Here is a 24,125-nt window from a genome sequence, read left to right on the forward strand (position 1 = left end):
CCTTGCCCTGTCTCTGCACCAGGTTCTCCTGGGTTGACATTTCAATGGTTAAATCACTTCTCCATCACTGCTGCTGCTTTCCTGCCACCGAGCACATTGGCATTCCCAGTGTCACACGCAGAGATAACTGCAAAGCTGTTCTGGGCTTGTTTAGCAAAATGAAATTATATCTCCTTCAGCCTTTGAGGAAAAGCCATGTCACTAGTCGAGCATAAAGGATCGCTGACCCTTGTTGCTGAGATAAGGGTAAAATATCAGGCTCTTTTCTTCCTTGTTCTCCCTGCTTAACACAAGGTAGGAGTGTGCCTGCCTAAAGACACGAATCAAGCTCCATTGCTTTTATCTTGAGTTAGATAATGCTATAAAGAGCAAAAAAATACAGAATAGGGCAGCAGATTTACAGGAGCCTGTGGAACCCCATCACCAGCACTGGGCACAGCAGAGATGGGGCTGGCATTGGGTGGGTGAGGGGGGCTGAATCCTGGTTACTACAGCTTTCCTGGAATTTCCTGGAATGCCCCCAGCCTGGCGGGAGCTGCTTTCATCTGTGCAGACACTGGGGCCCCTTTTGGAACCTATGCTGAGGGGTGGAAGATGATATAATAAGAATGTGACAGCAAGAAGAAAAAGCAAAGCAATGAGGAAAGACAACATCTGACAGCTTGCAATGGAAAGAGATATTTTCAGGAGCAGATAATTCCTATCTTTATGCCTAGGGAGGCTTCTGTCCATTAGTCACTTTAACGTTAATAAGAATTGTGTGGCCAAGTATTAAAGAGTGGCTTATTATGAAGCAAGCAGGCTGCTGTAAACCATGTTGTTCAGGATGATAGACTTGCCTTGTGGCTCTTTTGTCCCCAAAATGTGAGACAGAGAGGAAGGAGGGCTGCCAGCTGTGCCATATGCTCGCTGCCCAGCTTTCAGCCCTGCAAGGTGGGATTTGGAATTTCTCATCCCAGTGTACACAAAGGGCTTGGCCACCTCAAGGGCTGTTGATGGAGGAGAATGAAGAGCTCTGTGCTACTGGGTTGCTCGCTTGAGCTTGTTCATTGTGGTAGTATCCAGCTGACATCCTCTAACAGCCCAGTGATGTGTTGTGAACTGGTGATCTCCATCCAAGTCCTGCAGAGAGCGTCAGGTCTCTCAGTACTTCACGATGGAAATGAGTGAGCTTCATTGACTTCATTTTTCCCAGAGGATAGATTTAAGTAGGAAACTTCAATTGCATGATTTAAGGGTAAAGATGTGTCTGCTGCTTTTAATTGGAGCTACCAAGATAGCCACATGGAGAAGAAATGAATCTGGGAGGCAGGAGGACAGGAGGCAGTAGGTGAATTGGGCTGATGTTTAAGACATAGGACACAGTGCTGTCCATTAGTGGAAGAAGGAAGATCTCCAGTTAGTTGGGCTTGTTCCCATGCTTGCTGCTTTGGAGTCAGCAGCACCACAGCACTGCATCAGCTCGCCCCATCCAGCCTGGACTCTTGTTAACACTTCAGCAGTGTTCTCTTGGTAATGCTTTCAAAAGTATGTAGGAGAAATGCTGAACTCTGCAGCCAGCTGCCCAGTGACACAGTGAGCACTGTCCCATCAGAGCACTGAGAGCATGGCAATTCCTATTTCCTATTTCAGCGAGGTTTACATGGCTGTTATTTTTAGTTCCAGCACGTTACCCGTATCAAGTCATCTGTAGGATCAGACACTTTCTGCACAGTGCTGGAGAATTCATGTGGGGGAACCCTCGGGATTTACTGTGTAAGTTGAGACCAGCCCCGGCTGCCCAGGACAAGGCTGGATTTCCCCAGGCGTCCCCACCGGCTGCTGCTGCATGCCCAGGGGCTTTGGACTGGACAAGCCCTGGCAATGCAGGTACATCCCCATGGGACCGTCAATAGGACTTGGCTTTTCTCTCTGCGCACTCCACTGGATGTTCATAGGGTGCAGTAGGGCTGCCCAGTGCAGCCATCCCCATCTGCAAGGTTGACTGCTGGAGCGTGCAAAAGGGTTCGTGCAGAAGCTTTTAAAGCAAGGGAGGGGGGGGGAGTGAACTTCGTGCTCAGTCTGTGGCAGCTCTGTTCTCCTTCCACCAGCCACTTGCTTTATGAATTTGTCCATCTGCTTCAAGGGAAAGTGAGAGAAGCGGGACTGGGGGTTTTCTCTTTCCTTTTTGCAGTCCGGGAAATGGGGAAGAAAAAGAAACATCATCTGGGAAATGTAGGCCATCCCATTGTGCCACAATCTGGGTCTTGAAACCATCAAGCTGGGCTTATTTGATAGTAGCCCTTTCTTCCTTAGTCTCGCCCTTTTGATTTTATTTTGGTTTTATTTTATTCAGTCATCTGGAACAAGGAGGCACGGAGGGGAGATGAAAGCAGAGAACACTGATAATAGTTCCTCGGCAGCAAGTTGTGCATAAAATAGCATTATCTGGGGGTTTTGTCCTTTTGTGCTCAGATATGCAGCAGTTGTAAAGCATCTGGAGGAGGGCTGGGGTGGGCCTACCTCAGTGGTTGGTGTTTTGCTGAAATCTCTATCCTTTCTGCTCAGGGAGCATAGTGGTGAGCTCCAAGCACTTGCTCCATGTGCCTTGCTGCAGGGCAGAACTGCTGAGACCCAGCCTGCTCCTGTGCTCACTGCTATCCCGTGGCATCCCTGTCCTTGGGATAACAGCATCAGCAAGCTGAAGGTCTGCATGTGCAGACCGTGGAGTTTTATTCTTTTGCCTACATACCTCTGACAGTGATCGATTAGGCTTTTTACCCTCAGAGAATTTCTACTGGCTCTTGTCTCTGAACCCTGAACTTGCTGCTGTGCTGCAGACTGGTTCCCTGTGCTCTCTGCTACTTGTGCTTGCAACTTCTTACTTGCTGTAGTTCACTTTAATTGTGTCAGCCCCAAACTTGGCAGCTTTCTGCTCGCATGGCATGCAGGATGCTCAGAGGTGTACATGGAAGATGCCAGCCAGGAGGAGCAAACGTGCTCACGGCTTCGGTGAGCAGCACGGATGCGTTTGCGCTGTGTTCCTCTTTGCCCTTTCCGGTGTCATCAATCCACTGTTTTCTATCTGCACTTTTCTTTAAATCCAAAACCTGGCCTTTCCCTCCTTCCTGCAGTCTGTCTGTTATCCCTGTGAGGTCTCACAAGGTGGCAGTGTTATTGCTGTCCGCCGGCATCTCCTCGCTATATGTTCAGCACAATGTATGGTTCAAGTCAGCTGTGATACAGGCTGTGATGCTGCACATGGTGCTTTATACCACAGAGGAGCAGACAGCAGCATGTCCCCACGGAGGGCTTGCAGGGATTGTCCCACACTGCTGCTTTCCCACCTTTGTGGCTTGCAGATGCAGTTCTTTGTCTTAGCAGCTCCCATCTGCAGTGCTTATTGGTAGGGCATGCACAAGGTCAAATGCCCCATCCTTGTAGTACTCAAGGTCAGGCAGGACCAGGTTCTTAGCAACTTGATCAAGCTATGGGTGCCCTGATCACTGCAAGCTAGTTGGACTAGATGACCTTTAAGGGTCCCTTCCGGCTCAAACAATTCTGTGGCTCTAAGGTAACCGGTCCACTGTGTTTACTGAAAAGCTTCTGTGCATCTCTGTTGCTATAGTAAGGCAGGATTGCCATTCGAGAAAGCAATTAGCTCATTACGTGCCCCGATTTTAGCACAAAATGCCAGACATCACACACATATGAGAGTGCCTGGCTGAAGCAGGACCCGTTTGGGAGTATAAAGACAGAAGTGCAGAAGGCAGAAATCTTGTGAGCAGTGCAGTGTCTGCAGAGCCGGAGGAGGGCTGGGGCTGTGGGAAACCCATGTGAACCTGCTTTGTAGCAGGCACCCATGGTGGCACAGGCACACATCTGCTGGCCAGAGGGTTTGGCTCCTTGCTGCTTTCCCTATGCCTTTGGTGTGAAAGCGGCTTTGGAAACTCCTCAAGAGCAGAGGGGCGTCAGAGCTGCCAACAAACAGCTGCTGGGGAGCTTCTAGAAGAGAGCGTGGGGCTCTTTGTAGCTTGCACTCACCCACCACTGCGTGGGAGAAGTGCATGCTTCCATATCACAGCAGCTCCAGCAAGCAACCTCTTGTTAGAGCCATGATCAGAAAGATAAAGCAATAGACCCAAAGCATTTCCAAGGAGAAACTTAGATCCTTCCCTTACGCTGAAGAATCATACAATCTCTAAGGTTGGAAAAGACCTTTAAGATTGTCTAGTTGAACCATCAAGCCCTGCCAGCAGGAGGGCTACGCTGGGATAGAGCTGGGTCTCCTCCAGCCACAGTTCCAGGCTGCTGTCCTGGCCAAGGGCACCTTGAGCTCCCCTGGAACTTCTCCATAGTATCAATCCCCCTGCTGTACCAGGGCTGTGCTTCTCCCCTCACATTGGTCTTCCAGCATTCTTATGTTTGTGGCTGATAAGAGTCATATATAATATTGATGCAGATCTTCTGACAGCCTTAAAGTGCTTTTGAAGTGATGGCCGGAGCATCAGAGTGAGCGCTGGTTGTAAAACCAAACCACTGCTGTTCTGCGGTATTTCTGGAGCAGGCTGAGCCAAGATGTTGAAGTAAAAGGCAATTTCAAGGACTGCAAGGCTGGTGAGAGTTCCTTCATCAACTTCTTCCGAGCAGAGCTGTTTTGTTTGCATTCAGTTAGTACGCATGCCTTTCCAAAACATGTCAATTAAGAAAATTCTGAAGGGGATTCATGAAATAAACACATTTTCTTTTCCTGAATTTGTTTTTGTTGAGCTTTCATCTGAGAATTCAAAGCTTTTGTTGGGGATTTTCACGTTGAGCGGTCTGCTCCTTTTTCAGTGCTGGCTGGAAGTTCTGAGTGCTGCATCCCTGCCCAAGGATGAGCTGTTGCTCTGGAGCATTGCAGTCTGTCCCCAGTAGCCTCTGCTCATAATGACTTGGAAAAAAGTAAATAAAAGAATGGCTGGGTCGATGTGCCGGTAGCACATGTCAGTAGTGAGCAATTCCATGCTGCTCACCAAAATAGCCTACAAAAACACAATGGAAAATCAGAATTTCTAAGCTTTTTTTTCTTTCTTTCTTTTGTTTTTGGCTCTCTCGTGTTTTTTCTGCTGGGTGATGAATTGACTGCAGCCTCTTGCTGGAGACAGTGAGGGCACTGTGAGTCCAAGTGAGTGTAAGCTTTGAGAGGAGGGAGACAAAGGGAATTTGGGGTGCTGGCAGTGTTGCTCAGGGGATGGGATGCATGTATGCCTAAGTTGGGATGTCCTGAGCAGCGCGTTGGTCCTGAGCAAATGCTCAAGTATAGCATTTCCCATAGGACCTCTCTGGGGCAGAGCACAAGAAGGGAGGGAATGGGAAACCCAGGCTTTAACAAAATGTTCAGTTTTGGTGGAGGAAGCAGCAGTTCACATTTGCAAGCTCAGCTGGTAGCAAGAAAGTAGGAAACTCCTAATTAGCAATTAGGAAATGTGTTCTTAAAGTCAGCAATTGTGACAAAATGAGTCTGGCTTTGTGGCAAGAAAAATGTGTGATTCAAGTTTTAATTCCTAAGGCAACAGAAAGCAGAAAATGTGCAGATGTAGGAGAGAGCAGGGAGGCCTGAGAGCACAAAATGTCTTAATGAAGATTAAAACCAATATTGCTACTTCAGCTTTTGGGTGATTGTACGAGAGGAGTGTTATGAAAACTTGGAATTAATAGGTCTATTATCCTCTGAATGGTAAATGCAAACAAAAGCCTCCTATACGTAGAAGCTTTTTTATATGTGAAATAACTTCTGTATTTCTACTGTGAGGTGCAGTGCAAGCGGGCTCCTGGTGCAGACTCATTGCTTCAAGGTGCCTTGTTCAGGGCTGGGAAAGGTATCTCGTGCTCATCCCAAGAAGCACACATGAAACCCACAAATAAGGTGGTGTTCTTTCTCTACTTTCCTTTTGCTGAAGACTCCATCATGGGGATATGACTCAAGGGATGGACTCCTCTGGGTGCTTCAGTCGTTTGGACGTCCAAAGACAGCAAACCTAATGGCATCTCTGCACAGGGCATGCTTGCTCAGGGCAAGACTCGAGGGACCTCTAGGATAAGCACTGAGCTGAGGAGAGCATCACACTGGGATCAGCTAAGTGTGCATCACCTCCATGGAGGTTTGGCTTCCTAGATCCACACATGGTTTGGAAATGTCATCCTTCCTAGAATCATAGGATCTATCTATCTATTCATCTCTGTTCATCAACTTTTGTTTCACCAAGGAGTTGCTCAGAATGAGACAAAGGGCTCTGTGTTGCGACGGTGTAGCACTGCATGGAGAAATACAAGCATCCATGGAGTTCTATAAACTTGAGCTGCTTTTTCCCTTGCTTGCTTAGTCACAAAGCCTGTTAAATCAGAAGGTTTGTAGCAGTGGTTTAATGTCTTAAGCACTGACCCAAATTATCCACTGTCTGCCCCATGAGTGATTGAATGTGCTGCAGCTCAGGGAGAGATTGTCTGCTCCACAAGCCTTCTCGTGCCCCAGCAGTTCAGCCTTTGCAAGTTTTATTGGTTTAGAGTGTATTTGATAGCAACAATTTGACTTTTGTTTATTGTAATGCTTTTTTTGTAAGCAGATTGGTTTGGTTGGAGTTTGTTTTTAAAAGCCTTATTCATCTCTAATCCAGAATAATACTATCTCTGTGGCTTTTAACGTGATTAAATAAGGACAGGCTATGACGACACCGGGCCATTTGCTTTCCCAAAGCGTATTGGATTTAGCACAGAGGGAGGCTGTTGAGCCATAAAAGGAAGGATATTGGTGGCCTCGGTCAGGCAGACCTTAGCTCAACCCCTGTGTTCTCCCTTGAGGTCACAGTAGCACAAGTGCTCCACAATTAGAGAGTGGGAAAGGAGAGCCTTTGGCAATCAGTTTGAGCCCCATCTCTGGATCCGTCATGGAAAGTTGTACCATGTTCCCAGCCATCAGCTCTTAACACCGTGGGGTTTCCTTCCTCATGGGGACTGGTGATGGGAGAAGCAGTGGTGTGCCCTCTGCATTGCCATGGCTATGGATGACCAAGTCCTTGGGATCGCTCAGCAGGGAAGATGCTGCTGCAGCCTGGCAGCACCCAGAAGCAGTTCCTTCCTGTGTGATCTCATGCCAGCCACTCAGCCTCATTATGTCCCATTTCCTTTGTACATAAGGGGTGGATAATCCCTCTTAAAAGAGCTTTCCATGAGTGTTGTAGGGATAAACCTATTTGAGGCCTCAAAGTGCTCCCAGGTGCAGTGATGCTGGGTGCCCCAGGGCTGAGCCATGGCACAGACGTGAATCCACAAAGCGTGGCAGAAGCTGGCAAATACAGCACATAAAGGTGCTAGGAAAAAGAAAATCTCTGCTTGTTATTATTGTTACTATCACTCCTCATAATAGCAAAGTGCTGTAAAAATAAGTAGCAATTCACAAAGGAAAGCCATAGGCCAAAATCCTCCGCTGGTGTAAAGTAATCTAGGGATTGAGCTTGTTAAATCTGCTTCCATAAGCTCATGTTTCTCAATGGCTATAATCTTAATGCTCTTCCAGTACAAATTCTCCATTGATCTGTGAATACATACATAGAATTTTGCAGGAGTTTTTTTGCCCCAAATTCTCACCATTTCCCCCAACATGCTGCTTGCTCTCAGCTGCCATGGGTCGGCTGAGCATGTCTTCCAGGGTAGGACCTTTGTCCAGAGCTCATCAGATGGACACTCTGGGTTTGAAAAGGGACAACGTGAGTGTCACTGCTAGGACTGCCACCAGCTCTCAGTGCCTAAGTATAAATTACAGCATGTGTTACCTGGCTCCCAAGAAGATGGTTTGTAATTATGAGGCAGCTTCTCTGTGTCCACGGTGTCATTAGTAGCTATCAGAAATAATGAAAGGTGACAGTGGTGGGATGAAAGCAAAGGCACCTCTTCTGCTTTTCTGAATGTGGTTGCCCTTTAGGTAAATGATAGGCTTTTCCACAGCAATTAGTGCTTTTTGAAGTGTGTTTGATTAAATTAGATATCTCCCTTCCAAAAGCAGGAATAATTAATCTGCTGGTGACTTGAGTGCTGACAACTTTGTCACTTTGCCATCAACATTCAAAGTATTTCTCTAAGTAAGGGACATTCTCATAAGTAATGAGGACACTGCTTTCAAGTCCTCCTTTTTGTGAACTCTGAGGCTGCTTTTTGGTAACTCTTCTTCATCCAGGGCTTAAGCACAAGTTTTGTTTCTGAAGCGTTATTGAGCAGCCAGGTGGCACATTCATAGAATCACAGAATCATAAAGGTTGGAAAAGACCTCTGAGATCCCAAGTCCAACCCCAACCCACCCCACCATGCCCACTGCCCACAGCCCTCAGTGCCACATCTCCACAGCTCTGGAACACCTCCAGTGACAGTGATCCCACCACCTCCCTGGGCAGCAGTGCCAGTGCCTGACTGCTCTTTTGGAGAAGAAATTGTGCCTAATATCCAACCTGAGCACTGAAGTGAGGCATAGGGTTCATATTTGGTGAATCAAGGCTGTATCTCATGGTTCGTAGGCTGGAAGCCAATGGAGTTTGGATCCCCTTTTCTACCAGCAGTGGAGGTGTGCTGTGGAGAGGTGTGGGAAGCCAGGTTTTCTGGTTCCTGTGCACAGAGCTCTGTGCCCATTGCTCTGCCAGTGTCTGTGAGCCAGGAGCAGGCTGCCATCTGTGTGACCAGCTGCCAGCTGTGTGACAAGGCAGGCTGCAGCTCAGCAGCTGTTTCAACACTTTGTCACCGTGTTGCTGCAGGAGCCGCTCCTGGCACTGATACAGAGCCATGGGCTCCAGGGTCCATCCCATGGCACAGCATCCCATGGCTGCATGAAGGTGACGTTGTGCTTGGGAACGTCCCATCTCCCATCACTGCGACTGCACACCTCCCTGCCTCACAGCATCGCCGGCAGCCTGTGTGGCTTTGCTGTTCTCCTCCCATCAGGGTCTCTGCAGGCGAGGTCAGCTTGCAGCACACCACTCTGCTGACAAAGAGGGAAGTAGGCATGAAGTATAATTAAATTGAAAGCATATTTAAACTGTTTTCTGAGCACTACTTATGAAGGAGCATGGATATTCAGAGCATATTAAACTGTCAAATTTAATAAATCTTAAACAGCGTGGCCATGGGCCAACACCAATGCATATTTTTTGCAGCACCATTTAATTAAGAGTGAGTATTGTTCTTTAAGCTTATTCATTGTTCATCCAAGGCGGAGTGCACAGTAAGAGCCGTAGAAAGAGTCGGTTCAATAAATTAGACCTGGCTGCTGCTTTTTTGTTCGGTAGCATTGAATTTTTACCCAGCAAAAAGAAATACTATGGAAAAGATTAGGGAATACAGGGTGAAAATAGCACTGGTGGTGGAGAAACCGGAGCTGCACGCTCCATCCTAAAGCAGCGTGAGCGCAAGGGATGCATATGAGGCATTTCTTGGGGTGAGTTACACTTGCAACAAATCAGAACTGGAACAGGTCTTAAAATCAGTTATTGCTGGGAGCTCGGAGCTGTTGCAGCCTCGGCAGTGTTTTGGTGAGGATGGATTTTCTTTTTTCTTCCAATACAACCTTGTTACTTTGACACAGGTTGGGCAGACCAGGCTGTGAGTGGCCATCTGATACAGAAATGGCTCCAGCGTAGTCTGTGGCATTAAAAATGATGACTTGGTTGTGGGAAAAAGAAAGTGGTAAGGGGCAAAGGAGTTTGCCTTTTTCATGCACATTGGGACATTGCTTCCAGCAGCGTTCCTCTCTGTGCACAATTGCATTTTTCCATGTCTCAGCTTTGTGAAACAAGTGGTGGCCAAAGGATTTGTGGGAATTGCAATTTCCCAAGCAGAGATTGCAACAAAACCATTAGCAAAGCAGTGGCGGGGAGAAAGGTGGTGCTCTGGGATGCTTGGGAACTTTCTGCTCTGGGTTGCTGCTGGGTTCATCTCTGAGCTGGGTCGGCTGCCCCAAATTCAGTGCTGCTATGCTGGGTTAAGAGATCTCTGGAAAAGAGGATGCCAATTTGGATGCTATGTAGGTCTGCTGGTGAGGCTCTTCTCTTCCCCTTCACATCCTTCAGAGGTGCCTAAAAGTTAACATGGAGGTTGCAGCACTCCAGATGTTGCTCTTTAGAAAAAAAAAAGAAAGAAGTCAGAATAATTTGCTGAGGAACTTCAAATGCAAACGAGCGAAGCTTTCCCAAGATCAGGCGAAACGTAACATTAACATTCACACCCACCACTTCTGTCATGCTTTCTTAGGCTCTGACAGTGAGGAGGCCAATGCTTGGCAAGTCCTCATTTAGAGCTGTCAGTCTGTAACCATTGATTTAGATAACTTGCGAGAGGAATCAAAGTCCCCTTCCTTGTGTCACCTCCTCAGTTCCTCCCCATTTGGCTTCTCAGTCAAAGAACAGATGCTTATGCCCTTATTCTTTACCCAAATCTTTGGGTCAATGAGGCCAAGGAGGCTGTGATGTTGCTATTTCCTCTCCCATGTGCTACATTATGACCTTCATCTCATAATAAGGGTAATTCAGGTTGTATATTAGGAAAAATTTCTTCTCCAAAAGAGTGGTTGGGCACTGGCGCTGCTGCCCAGGGAGGTGATGGGATCACCATCCTAGGAGGTGTTCCAGAGCTGTGGAAATGTGGCACTGAGGGTCGTGGTCAGTAGGCGTGGTGGGATGGGTTGGGTTTGGACTTGGGGATCTCAGAGGTCTTTTTCAGCTTTCATGGTTCTGTGATTATATGATTACAAAAAAAAAAAAAAAAAAAAAAAGAAAAATCCAACAGTAGCTAGTGAGTGCCAAGCTGTAATAGTCCTTGTAAATCAAGAGCTGAGGTCTCCTTTTACAGGGAGATCTGATGGTGTGTTGCCTCCTGCCCAAGGCTTCAGCTCTTCCTGTCTTTGTGTTGTTCCCACCTTGCTTGCAAGAAGTCCTTGTGCTCATGTAGGTTGCAGCCAGATCATCTGGAGGCTGAGATGCAGAGCTTGGTACGGACCATCTTTGAGGGGTTTTCTCAGCTAAAGCACTTTCTATTTGCATGGAAATATAGAACAGACGTTTTTGATGGCATGGCCATTCAAGAAGGTAGGATCACCCCTTGGACATCCACCTGAGCCTCGCATCGGGTTGCAGATCCAACTCGATCTCTGCAGCTGTGTGATTTTTCAGAGGACAAGCAGCCGAGCTGTTATGGAGTGGCTGACACACCGTGGGGAAGGGAAAAAAGATAAATCAAAGAGGAGATCGTCTCTTGAAGGTGACAAGTGCTGAGGTACTGGTGGGAGGTTGTCAGAAGCAATTAGGCACGAGAGCGGCGGTGCGGGCGCACGTGGGGATGCAGGGACGGCGTGGGCAGACTCGATGCTGTGTTCCTAAACCCGAGTGAGGTAATGGGGGAAATCCTCCTCTTGCACTGAGTCACTCCTCACTGCTGAGACGTTTCCAGAATTACGCGTCCGATTGCCAGCAGCCTCCCCAGAACTTTGCAAAACGCTATTTTAACGAGTGCTCTCCACCCCCGAGCTCCCAGCAAGGCTTTGGGAGAAGACCTTGAAATGGAGCACAGCATGTTTCCCTGCTTACGCCGCGGACAGGGTGTATTTCTGGCACCATTCAATGTCAAAACACCCTTAGTATTTTTAGTAAAATTCCTCAGTAGGCACGAGCTTCTTGCAAATCAACGAGAAACAGAGCTCCCCTGCAAATATTCCTGGGATTCTTGGAAAGGGTATCGGGCTCTTGCTTTCCTCCCACTGCAATGGCGCAATCCCACTTTAATTAAAGAAATGATGAACGTGGAAAGGCACGGAGAGCAGCTGACCCAGGGGCAGGCGCTGCCATAGAGCAGAGCAAGTTGCTTCATCCCATAGGTTTTCACGCTCTTGTTGTTGTGCTCTGTCCATTAGCCGTGTGGCACCACAGACAAGTGGTTTTGAGTGGCTTCTTAGGGTTTTCTGCAGTCAGACAGATCTTAAATGCAAAGATTTCCCATTTGCATGTGACCGAGAGGTCTGGATGCCTCTGAGCTGGAATGCAAATATTTTTCAGTTCAACCTCTCCATCCAGCTGGGGAGGAAGAGCAAACAAACAAGCAAACAGATTAAAGCAGTGCAGAAGGCAGATAAGAGGGCTGCTGAGAGGTAGAGACCAAAGTCATTCCCTTCTGATGATGGTGATGATGATGATAAGGCATCTGAAGCAGACGCGACAGTGGGTATCATTGGCTCCAACAAGTGGAAACCCTTTGCATATCTCTGGCTTCATGTGCTCCATCTCCCTGTGGGCTCCTATTATTTAAGCCACTTTTTGAAACTAGGAAAGCAACAAAGAATGCATTCTTCCCCAAGTGCCCATGCTCCAAAACAGCCCCATCTCCTTTGGCACATACTTTCTGCAGATCGAGAATGTTCACCGTCGTGGCCTTGGTCTCAAATTTAATATGCTGGGTTCTGCTGGTGGGGAAAGAATCAGAGGGGTTTTTTTCTTATTTTTAATCCTTCAATGGGCTGCTTAGTCACGACTCAAAGTGGACCCGTATTTCTGTGTTTTGTGAAAGATGCGACTGTCATTGCAAAACAACTGTAGGGAGAATGTGAAAACAGAATAAATCATGAGATGGATAAAGGGAAGGGTGGGATGCTTTTATGTTGTCCCAAAGTATTAAGATTTTATGCCACTCACATTCACTTTCAGATCTGCGAGACAAGAAAGTTGCATTGAAGAGGATGAGAGGAGATAATGCAGTGGAACATGGTTAATTATTAATATTAATATTTCAAAAGAATTTATGGTGGTTGTGGAAGGTTCTGTACTACGTGTTTTCCTCTGCAATGTGCAACATGTTTTGCTTTTTGCTAGTAAACTGCAGGGTGCAAAAACTCAGGTTTTGATATCTGCAGCTCCATACCAGCAGGGAGCATCTTGGGGGTGACCATGTGCGTGCTGCAAGGTTGAACTTGAGGGTTTCAGTGAGAGTGAAGGAGAACTTGAGCTTGGCACACCTATGCAGGGCAATGCATCCCTGGGCCAAAGCTCCCAGCCAGGATCTGTGCTATGTTGCAGCCACATCGTGGGGTCCCATGCTATGGTGTCTGTGCAGGTGGCTTTGCTAGTGGACATCAGCCTGGTGGTGGTGAATGTGAAGGGAGCAACGTGACTTTCAGAGCCATATCTGAAGCTCATGTAAGATCCAGAATTTGAGAAGTTTGTCTCATCCTCTTCTGTTTGCCATCTGAAAGGTATCAAGACGCATGAGCAGATCGTAGAATAGAATAATAGGATCATTAAGGTTGGAAAAGACATCCAACATCATCTAGTCCAACCGTCCACCTCCCGGCTATACTGCCCACTAAACTATGTCCTTAAGTACGAGATCTACTTCCTTAAACACCTCCAGGAGCAGTGACTCCAGCACTTCCCTGGGCAGCCTGTCCACGTGCCTAACCACGGATTTAGCTTTAATTGGCACTGGTTATCTCCTAAGCTCCTCAGAACGAGCCTTCACCGTGTCCTTTTAAAGGATGAAAATTGAGATCTGCTGTTACTTCTAAGCTCTGTAAATTCATCTCTGCCTGCTACAGCGAGGCGCAGGAGAGGAGAAAAGGATGCAATACGCACATGCTCTAGCTGTCACTGCTGGGCTATAACTGCAATTTCATCCAGTCCTAATTTCATTGCTGTCTGACACTTTGATTGAGCAGTATGCCGGTGCTGGCCGGGGCTGCCACGTTACTGTGTGTTAATGCAGGTTTGCAGCGCTTCAGCGTTTGCTGCTCTGCAGGATTGATGGACTTGGAGTGAACAGAGGGCAGACGGGTGCTGCTCTGTGAGCTTCCCCAGCTCCAGCTCATGGTCTCCCACAGCTTTCCTTACAGCCTGCTTGACACCATGTCTAGCAAAGTGCGCACAGCACAAGTTGGACTTGAAGTGAAGAAGTGCTTTTGTCTGGATGAGTTTGGAGAGTCTATTTGGAGTGAGAGGCTGCTCAGAGTCCCTGAGCCACAAAAGCCACTTCCAGCCAGGAGGTTCCCACCTGGACCCCAGGCAGCATTTCTCCCTGCTGAGCTGTACTGTGGAATTCACAGAATCACAGAATCATTAAAATTGGAAAAGTCCTCTCAGAGCACCAAGTCCAACCCCAACTCAACGCCACCATGACTCCAAACCATGTCCCTCAGTGCCACATTTCCTCAATTCTCAAACACCTCCAGGGATGGTGACCCCACCACCTCCCTGGGCAGCAGTGCCAGTGTCTAACTGCTCTTTTGGAGAAGAAATTTTTTCTAATATCTAAGCTGATTTCCTTTCTTTGCATTGCCCGATGAGGTTTGGGACCACACAAAACTTGACATTCCCAGATGAAGCAGAACAAGAAGCATGGCAATTATTCACCAATTTTTTCTATCCCAGAGGGACCATAGGATTCCTCAGTGCCTTACAGAACCCAATCATTAATCCTGGTTAATGATTTTGCCATTCTCACCTGGTTTTGTTACAGCCTTCCCTGGTGCTGTGCTGTCCTGCAAGGAGAAGCGAAGAGCACCAGCAAGGAGCAGGGCTGAGCCTTTGGCTGTGTACAGCTGTGTCCATCTGTCTGTCTGTAGGTGGGAGGTGGGTAAACTCCCTGCTACCAGGGAAAGCAGCCCCATACATGGCCTTAAGGAACATTTTCTGCCTTGATTTGCAGAAGGCTCACGCAGGTGTGTAGTTATAGTGTTAGTAGGGAGCATGTGAGAGTGAGACCATCAATAAAAACCAGAGCTCCATCAAACTATCCTCAGATAACACTCACCCTCTAAGAAGTGGTCTTCCGCTCCTCCCATCAGCCAGGAAAAATGCACACTGAAATTTTCAACCAGAGAGGTTTTGTCATTGTTGTTGTTGTTGTTGTTTCAGGGTTGGTTTTTCTTTTTGCATTTTCTCTGAAGGAGAACTCAGAACTCAGAAAGGCACCAACCCTGTGAGCACACAGCAGCCAGCACCAGCTCTCCCCAACAGCTGTTCTCTGCACTCAGAGCCAAATTGCAGGTGCTGCTTCGGTCCCTTTCATTTGGGGAACTAAAGGTATAATCAAAACACAATTGGGCATCGCTGCCCAGACATGATCTGCTCCTCCCTGAAATTCCATATTCAGGGGAATGATGGAGGTAAAGCAGTTCTGCCACGTGAAAGCCACCCGCGATGCTTTGCTGAACCTCATCCTGCAGTGACCCAGAGCCCATTGCTGTGTGCTATTTCCCCTCTCCATCCACCCTTAAAGCTGCAAGCAGTATTTCAGCTCCTCTCTTTGGTTGTTTTCAGAGGAGAGTGCAATAAAGACCGATCAAAACTCTCACTGCAAAATATCAAGCAGTTTGGCCAAGGGAAAGGCCAGGAGTTTGCTGTGAGGCAGCACTTGGGATGAGCAGAAGTGGGTGTTGGTGGCAGTGGGGTTTTTTCCTTCTGTGCAAGTGGACTTTACAGGCACATCTGCCAGACAGTAAGGACAAAATAAAGAACCGAAGGAAAAAAACCCCACAGATCAGCAGAAGGAGAAGTCCTGGATTTGAATGAAAATTCCCACCAAACCGTCCTGTGATTGCCAGCTGCCAAATGAGGATAATCTTCTGAATTGCATCTTGTGGGCTGTATTTTTTAAGTGAAAAGCCAGATTTCTATTACTGTTACAAAAAGTCATCCGCTGTGAAAACTTCTGTTGCCAAACACGTAACAGAGGAAAGCTCTGTGGTGATGTCAGGGGTTGGGCCAGGTGCTTGCAACAAGGGACAACCTGCACCAAGGGAGCTGCTGCGTTGCAAGAGCATTGCTAGCTTTGCAGAAAAGCTGCTGAAAGATGTTTTCTGGAAAAAAAAACCCTTCTCATGCATCTGGTGTCCCAGCCCAGTGCTTGGCCGTCCCTGCACAACCTCTCTATGCACAGCACTTTGGGAGCTGCAGGTTTGTGCACTGGGGTTTGCAGGCTGGAGATGCCAAGCAGAGTTAAATTAGTTCATTAGAGCTGCATGAGGCGCTGCTCAGCACACGATGAGCTCTGATCTGTGTTTTTATTGAAGCTTATTAGAGCGTCAGTGGATGAGAATTTATTTTTGATGTATTTTATTGCGCGGTGATTTACAATAAGCTCTTAAAGAATGCACCGTCATTGCTCCTAATAATCATTTAATACATATTCATAAAACATTTCTAAACGGTACCTTTGTTCAGAATATGTTATTGGAAGTGGTGCCTGGTTGTGTTGGAGCATCTCAGCAGTGAGGCAGCTTCAGTCATGGCATTGCATTGAGACCCGGGACTGAGGATTCTGAGGGGAAACATGAGTTGGTTGGATTCCCCCAGCAGTTCAGAGAGAATCCTGCTTTGTTTGAAACCCCCACATTGCCCCCAAAAGGTGGTTTATGGGTGTGCTGCACTGTGGGGTGTAGCAGCACTCGGTCCATCACGATGCAATTTTGGTGGTGGTTAGGAAAAAGCCCGCATGGAAGAGATGGGCTGAAGGGAACTCGGTGCTCTGCTTGCAGGTGGTGAAGTTAGGTGGGCACAGTGGGGAAAGTCAGAACTTTCTGAGGTTAACTGCTGAACTTTAAACAGTGATACCTATGCTTTGCTTATTGTTTCATACCTTGCTCACCTCAAATGGAGACGCTGCATTTTCTTCTTTGAGTTCTGGGCTGCTTCAGTGGGATGGGCTGAGTGGGCAGCTTTGTGAGAGCTTTGTGTGATGTCAGCACATGATCTGATCACGGACAGCCATCGCTGGGGACAGGCCTTCCTGCAGGTATCCTGCTCTTCCCATGTGCTGATACTGAGCAACTGAACCTCCCATTGAATGCTGGGGAAGGTTTTGTCCTTGGAGCTATTCCCTCTCTTTATAGAATAGGTTTTATCCTTGGATTTGGCTGCATGGGAAGGATGGGTTGCCTTTGATTCAGGTACTTTGTTCCAGGAGCTCAGCAACCTCCAGCCCCTGTTGTGAGCCCAGGTACAGGAGCTGCCTCCCTTCCTGAGAAATGGCAGTGTTCATTTTGTGCTTTCTCTGAGCTTTGTCACCCTGTGCTGAGACTCTGAGAGGGCCGAGCACTTTGCTTTTACCTACAAAGAGTTGCAGATGGAAAGGGAGCCTGGGGCACAGCTCCTAGGGAAGTGATGGGATCGCCATCCCTGGACATGTTCAAGAACCATGGAGATGTGGCACTAAGGGACGTGGTCAGTGGGGATGGTGGGGTGGGTTGGGGCTGGACTTCGTGATCTGAGAGGTCGTTTCCAGTCTTAATGGTTCTGTGCCTCTCTGACACCCTGGTCGCGCTGCCAGCCAGATCTGAGCACGTTCACCCTTACAAAAGCAAAGCTAATATGCAAATATCACCAGCAGTTGTATAGCGCAGAGTCATTAACATTTGGGAAGCTGTGATTGTATAAGAAAACAAGAAAATAAATCAGCAGGTACTTTATCTTCCTGGTTAAACGTCCATCAAGGGATCCAGTGGGATAGTTTCATTCCAGCAGAGCATCGAGTGCCGTTCTGAGCGGGGGCTGCTCTTGGGTGGTTAATCACAAGGCAGTAATTGACTGTCATAGTGCTTTCTTTCTCATTTTTCTTCTCATTATTCATCGCCCAGAGAGCAAAACAGAGCAAGAGGAGCTGCTGTGGGGCTCCCTGGGGGCTGTGTGGGGTCTCCCTGTCTGCAGGGCTCTGTGTCACTGATGGGGACATGGCCTTGGGGGGGGTTTTGGCACAGAGCAGCTCCCTGAGGGCATGCAGGGCTGGGAGCCCGTCCACCCTGCACGCTAAAGGCTTCCCCATCAATTCTTTAATTAAATGTTTTCCAGCAGTTTGTTGGCCAACGAAGCACTAAGCCTAAATTTGTCTGTTGCAATTAATGAATTCTGGTCCACAGGCAAATAGTTCTTTCTTCTTGGATTTATTTTTTTCTAAGTCAGATGTATTTCTCTGCATGCCTTAGGGCGAGAGCATGCTCCAGGCTGCCAGCCTCACCCTGTCTGGTTCCACACTCCACTTCTGGTCCCCACAACCCTCAGTGGCTCTGACCATCTTCTTCCCTTGGCCATTGCAAACTCCTTCTCTCCCTTCTCCACTCAAATTTTTCTCCCTTCACCCTATAGACCCCACTGGTTGACCACCCCATCCCAGCACGCATCCCATGCACCCACACTGACACGGGGTCTGAGCTGCTTTCTCGAGGTTGATTTGAGACCAGAGAGGCACAGTGAGATGCACGTTTTGGTCCTTCCAATGCTCAGCTAATTGAGTGGGGAATTGAAAGTTATTCTTACTCGGTGCAGTCTGGAGATAGCAAAATATTTTTCTTTCTGGAAAAATTGTTGGACTGCTCAACAAATTTCACTCTCACCACAGCCCTGCAGAGTCCCAAAGCTGCCTGTTTACCCAACACAACCAAGAAAGGAACAATACTGGAAATTGCAGTTCAGAGCACCAAAACAAGGCCTTGAGCCTTGGTCATTTCCATCAGCTGGGGTCTGGGGCTGTGCTGGTAGTAATGCAAAGTGCCATATCCTAATGCAGTATCTCAAGTGGGGAGAACTGGTGCTGAGGGCATGTATTAGTGGGCATGATGGGGATGACTTGGGGTTAGACTAAGGGATCTGAGTCTAACCCCAAGGGCTTTTCCAACCTCCACATTCCTGCAGGTAGCATCACGCTGTTGAAGTGCAGTGGGGGGAAAACCCTGTCCAGCAAAATACCAGCAAGAACCTGCCTCCCTCTGTGCCATCTCACGCAGCAAGCCCCATGGTGTAATGGCACCACAGAAGCTTCACAGAATTGCCTGTGCTGCTCCATACATGTTGCTCTTTCCATTTTTTCACCCTGTGCTTGCAATTGAGACGCTCCTGCTCTTGCTGTTCTTCCTGTGTTTCCAAGCCCCTACCCCAGCACTGGGATGCCCTGGGGTCTGCCATCAGGTTGACCTCAGCAGTGGCCCCTTGCTCTGCCCCACTGCCTGCTACCATCTGCAGAGACCTCTGCTCCGAGCTCCTTGCTGTAGCCTTGAGCACCTCTTCCCACCGAGCTGAAGCACCTCTGCAAATTCCGCAGTGCTCAGAAACCTCCCATGTCTGCCAATGTTGCCAATTTACTCCAGATAACTGGAGAGAGAGGTAATGAATTTCAGCTGTTTACCTCTTTTAAAAACTCGTTTCTGTTTAGACATAATTACCCAGCCACTTCTAAGAAAGGCACCATTGATTGCGGAGCTGAATTAGCATTTTGTTGCGTTGGCTCTGACAACCGCCCGCACCGACACGAGAGCTCTTCATGGGCATTAACTCATTTAAAGTGTAAATTGCAACAGCGTAAATTGTGCCGGCTTTCTCGTCTCACAGCCTGGGCCTGGCTGAGCAAAGCTTTCTCTGTGGCTTCTCTGAGCACCTCTCATACAACACCCGAGAGCTGGGGGCTTCCCCAGGCTGGGAGAAATGCTGCACGCAGGTTGTTTGCCACCAGGACGCAGCTGATAAACCTTCCTCTCCTTTGCAAAACTTATTAAAGCCCGAGGACAAAAAGGTTTATACAACAGTAGAGTACGATTAGTAGTTTAATCTCCAATTTTATGAAAAATGAGTTTTTTAATAAAACTTCAGCCCTTCCTAGCTAGTGCCCGGTGCCAGCATCCGCCCCAGGCAAGCAATTATGAGCAGCTGAGCTGGCTGAGCTCAGTGCAGCCGCCCGTGGGCTGCTCTGCTCAGCTGGGAGCAGTTTTCTCCAGCAGAAATGCCCTCACTGAGCTGTAGCAGGTGTTGAGGGTTTGCCTTATTTTGCTCCTGACCAGGCTGTGCTGTAGTTAGTTTGGTCTTTGCTCAGGTCGGAATGGAGTGCGTTCTGCTGGGACGGATCATGGAGCAATGTAGAACTGTGACTTCCTGGTAAAATGCATTTCTTATTATTTATTCCTATTTTTGCAATATTAAGCTTGACTTAAAACAGTGGGGAGTGCTTTGGGGATTTTCTGTTCACGACGCTTGGAATGCTATGGGATTTTGTTATGACAGCAGTTGGCAGACCTGTTGTGATCTGCAGTGCTGGGAGCCCACGTCCACACTGACGCCTGCATGTTCCCAGTGCTCAGGACTTGTGCCTGGGCCAGGATTTAGGGCTTTGCTGGCCCACCCTGAAGTTGCTGCCCTCCCAGCTGCATCCCAGCAGCACAGGAGCTGCTATGCATGTCAATGATCCTGCATCCCCACCGCTGCGCAATTTCCATAGAGTCATAGAATGGTTTGGGTTGGAAAGGACCTTTAAGATCTTCATCCTTCCTTCTCCTTCTCTCTATCCTGTTTTCCCTCCTAAAGTCAGACTCTTCCTAACCCATCCAACCTGCTGATAAGCAGGGCCTCATGGAAGCACAAGGGTGCTGGCTGCTCCCTGAGCCTAGGAGAAAGGGAGAAATTCTCCCATGTTTTTCATGCTTGCAAAACAGAATTTCCTTGCTTGTTCCTGTCCTGACTTTGTCCCGCTGGCTGTGCATCCTCATGGCTAGACATGGGATGATGGGGACAATGAGAATGATGCTCTGTGGCACCACCCTGGAGCCACTGTCTGCAATGCCCACTCCTCCTCGGGCTCATTCCTCATGTGTTGGGGTAATGCTGTTTTGTTTGGATTGCAAACACTGCAGGGGGAATTTTTAAAAAGCCTTCTTTTATTGCTGTTTAAAAATAAAATAAAAAATGCAGCCCAACAACTTTTCTATTAATATCAAGCATTGTAAGTCTTTTGTTTGCTTGGTTTGTTTATAAAATCCCTCATTTTGGATCTAAGCTACTTGACAGCATCCTTTTGAATATCTGTTAAAATAGATCTCAGTTTCATTCCATGCATTTTGGGAAGGATACAGAGCAATTTCGCTTGTTGGCCGTGAACAGGAGATGGATGAGGCTGCTCCCCAGGCAGCAGCAGGGCAAGCTGGGTGCTGCTGAGCATGGGGAGCTGCCCTGAGTGATGGCTTTTAAATGGAAAAATAATGCAGGAGAAAGAGTCCTGCTGGGGACTCTATGATTTATGCAGTGAGTTGAGCTCCTTGCATGCCCACATCAATCCAAGGCCTCTCCAAGCATTGCAGATGGTCAGGGTTTGCAGGGCAGGGTGCATCAAGCTGCAAAGGAGAGAGTACTCTGCAGCAGCATCCCTTGGCTTCCATCCCACCTGCATTGTTAGCAGTGCAGGTGTTAATCACCGTTATTGTAATGAGAAGGTTGGGGTGCAGAATCTGCTCTCCAAATAGTGTGCGCCACAGCAATCAGCAGTCAGTGCAAAACCAGGCTCTGTTGCTCAGCACAGTGGGGTAGGAGGGAAAAAATCCCCCACCCTCAAATTGACAAAACTGAAGCTGATTTATACCAAGGGAGGGGGAAAAAAAAAAAAAAAAGGAGAGAGATAGCATCAAAGTCATGCAGAGGGTGAGGTCTGAGCTGGTGGCTGTGTGTCTGAGCCTTGTGTGGTCCAAAAGCTGCTGAGAACTGGCTCGTGTCCCCTCTGCCCAAAGGATGGCCAGTGCTCCTCCTTCCTTCTGCCTGCTGCATCTCAGATCCACTGTCTATTTGCTTTGATGATGCTCCAGCTGGAGGCAGGAATAAGAGATAACAGGGGTGAGCAGAGAGAAGCGAGGGCTGTGAGGGTCGCTGCAGAATCACAGAGTCAAAAAATAATGCATTAAGGTTAAAAAAAAAAAAAAAAAAGACCTCTAAGATCCCCAAATCCAACCCCAACCCATCACCACCATGCCCACCAGCCATGTCCCTCAGCAGTTGTTTCAGGGACTTCTGTCCCTTCCCATTTCATCATCCCCATCCTAGAACTGTCCACAGCCCCACTGTGGGATTTCAATCCTTGGCTGACAGGAGTGAGCCCCTGCAGGGCTGTGGGCAGGGGGGGGCTGAGCTCCCTGGATTTGCCTCGTCTGCTTTTGCACTTGAGCACAAATCCCATTTTCAGCACCACCGTAAGAGTAATAATCAGATGCTTGCATGTTGGGTTTGCCCACTGATGATGCAAATAGGTACATCACCACAGACCAGAATAACTACGTTTCTTCCTATCCCCTTTTGCTATCCCTGCTGTGCTAGCTGAGCCAGCTGAAGAGGGTATTTTCCCACTGAGCTCATGGAGGACCAGCAAGCCTTGCCAAAACGCCCCTAGTGAAACATTTCTACCGGAACAGAAGAGTGGAGAATCAATGGGTTTTGTGCTGACGTCGCTGCTGACGTGATCAATGAGTGCCGCAGGGCCAGAGGGGCCATCCATCCAGGGCTGCAGTTTGTTACAAAATCACCATTCTACCCAATTGATGTCATATTCCCCCGTTTGCCTGTTCCATGCTCATGCTAAACTTGCGAGACACTGCAGTGTGTCTGCCCCACAGTGTACCTGACTGCATAGGGACCCTGCATTGCTTCGTGGCATTGCCATCACCTGCCCAAAGCAAAGCTCCTCCTGGCCCTCATGATAAAGATCTTTTGCATCCTGTGATTCTTGTAATTTGGGGTTTTATTACGTTGCAACCATGGGACATGGAGTTATTTAAAGCAGTAGACAGAAATTCACCAGCTGATCATACAGCTCGTTTTAAAGTTGAGCTAATTTAAATGTCAATCCAAACTGCCCCTTGAATCAAAGCTGCTTAAATTATTCTGGAAAATAATTACCCCTATTCATCAGAAGAATGTGCCATGGATCCAAGTATAACATGAAGTGTGTTTGATTGGGGATTTCATTTTATTTTCTCCTGTTTTTTTTTTTCTCTTTTCAGTATTGCAGTCGGTTAAAAAACAAAAAAAGGAAAAGGAAAAGGACAAGAAAAGGCTCTCTGCTCTGCCAGCTCCTTGCAGGAGTTACCCTTATTGTACCCAATGCAATCATTACAGGCTGCTGGGCAGCCCCTGCCTGCAGCAATGGTGATACACAAAGACTGCAGCAATGGGACCGAATCCAGCACCTGTCAGTGCTCTGCTCCATGGTGAAATTTGTTTCCTCCTCTAAACAAACCTTCTGTCCCACGTGCCTCCCTGATTTTTACCTTTCTATTAACATTTCCCAATTATTCAATGCTTTCTGGCAGGGTGACATTTGGTATCGCTGTTTATTGACCCTGGGGACCGTGGCATTGACATTACTGCTATGGAGTGACATTTACATGGACAGCAGCATTGTATTGATATTGATAGTGGCAGCCAAGTGGTAGCATTAACCATGTGAGGCAAGAAGGGCAGTTTCTGTTATTAATGCTGATACGCTTCCAAAAGCTTGCTTGAAGGAATTTCGAGCAGAGTTTTGCTGGTCTTGTGAGGTCTGCAGGGAGTCAATCCTGCACTTGGAATCTGCAGAGGTTGGTTCGATGCCTCTGTTCCTTTTGATTCTCCTTCCCCAGCGTGGAACTGATCTGTGTGGGGCATTAGTGGAGAGCCAGGCTCATCTGGCTCTGCCTGCTGTTTGCTGCTGAGGGTCGTTGGGAGGCTCATGTGTGGTAATTGGAAAATTTATTCTCCAAAAGAGTGTTCAGGTGCTGGCACTGCTGCACAGGGAGGTGGTGGGGTCACTGTCCCTGGAGGTGATAAGAACCATGGAGATGTGGCACTGAGGATGTGGTGAACAGGCATGGTGCGATGAGTTGAGGTTGGACTTGACAATCTGAGAGGGTTTTTCCAACCCTAATGGTTCTGTTATTCTATGAATGTGCCCTCAGTCCCGCTATGAGGCACCATGCTTGGTCTGTGCTCATCCCATCCCACAGACCAGGTTGGCAGAACCTGGTCAGCAGGGTTTGGGTTTTGATCCAATTTGAGACAATCCCGTGCTGGGTTGTGGGGCTGGTGCTGAGCAGAGGGAGACCTCCAGAAATTCTTCTCAACCCCTGTGCCTTTAGCAACCTGTTATCCCCAGAGCTATTGGGCTGCAGTGTGTCTTGTTTCCGTCCCACACAGCTGTGCCTGAGCTGAAGCAGAGGACAGAGGAAGGAAAAGCACAGCTGTTTCTCTTACAGCTTTTTTTATCCTTTAGCCTTTTGTTTGCCATTAGCAACCTGCAGGAAGGTTTGGGTTTGGTCAGAGCAAGACACCGTTTGCCCCATGCAGCATGACTGCTTGGAGGTTTGCAAT

The 24,125-nt window shown here is 47.9% G+C and overlaps 1 protein-coding gene across 9 annotated transcripts in view; it reads left to right on the plus strand.

Annotated features, from left to right (window-relative positions):
• Positions 1–24,125, plus strand: part of CACNA1H (calcium voltage-gated channel subunit alpha1 H) — a 200,957-nt gene that overhangs the window by 59,250 nt on the left and 117,582 nt on the right. For 5 of the 9 annotated variants that reach the window (XM_048961280.1, XM_048961281.1, XM_048961283.1 and 2 more), the window contains exon 1: positions 19,768–19,898. The exons of the other annotated variants lie outside the window; for them this stretch is intronic. The gene's annotated coding sequence lies outside the window, so the exon portion shown is untranslated. Of the gene's footprint in view, positions 1–19,767; positions 19,899–24,125 lie in introns of those variants that run through there. 9 annotated transcript variants of the gene reach the window in all.

Source organism: Lagopus muta, chromosome 15 (assembly GCF_023343835.1).
Source record: "Lagopus muta isolate bLagMut1 chromosome 15, bLagMut1 primary, whole genome shotgun sequence".
In the NCBI taxonomy this organism is placed as follows: Eukaryota; Metazoa; Chordata; class Aves; order Galliformes; family Phasianidae; genus Lagopus; species Lagopus muta.